Raw genomic sequence first — 429 nt, forward strand, 5'->3', positions numbered from 1 at the left:
TGTTTCTACGTTTAAAAAATAAATGCTTTTCTTGTGCTCCCTCGTGGCACCGACGAGTACTGCACTGGCATTTTATTTGGAGATATTGCGACACCTTCTGGTTGCATGGAAGTATTGCATGCATCACCTGACACCGAAGGGATGTCGTCTCAAACCAAACAGTTCAGGGTTTGAACTCCAAAATACCATTGCTCTTCAGCACGATACCCTGACACGAAAAGCAATTCACCGTAAATCATGATTCGTTTTGTATAAAAACACATTTTGAATAAATAAATAGGGTAAAATATTTGTATCTAAAGGAAGTGCCAAAGTACCAAAGTACTGTTATTTTCTGGTAAGAAGGTGAAAAAGAAACCCAGATGGTGGGTCAGCTGATTAAAGTAATCTGAATCAGTGTGTTTGTGTGGGGGGGGTGGGGGTCTTGGG

Source organism: Gadus morhua, chromosome 13 (genome assembly GCF_902167405.1).
Source record: "Gadus morhua chromosome 13, gadMor3.0, whole genome shotgun sequence".
Taxonomy (NCBI): domain Eukaryota; kingdom Metazoa; phylum Chordata; class Actinopteri; order Gadiformes; family Gadidae; genus Gadus; species Gadus morhua.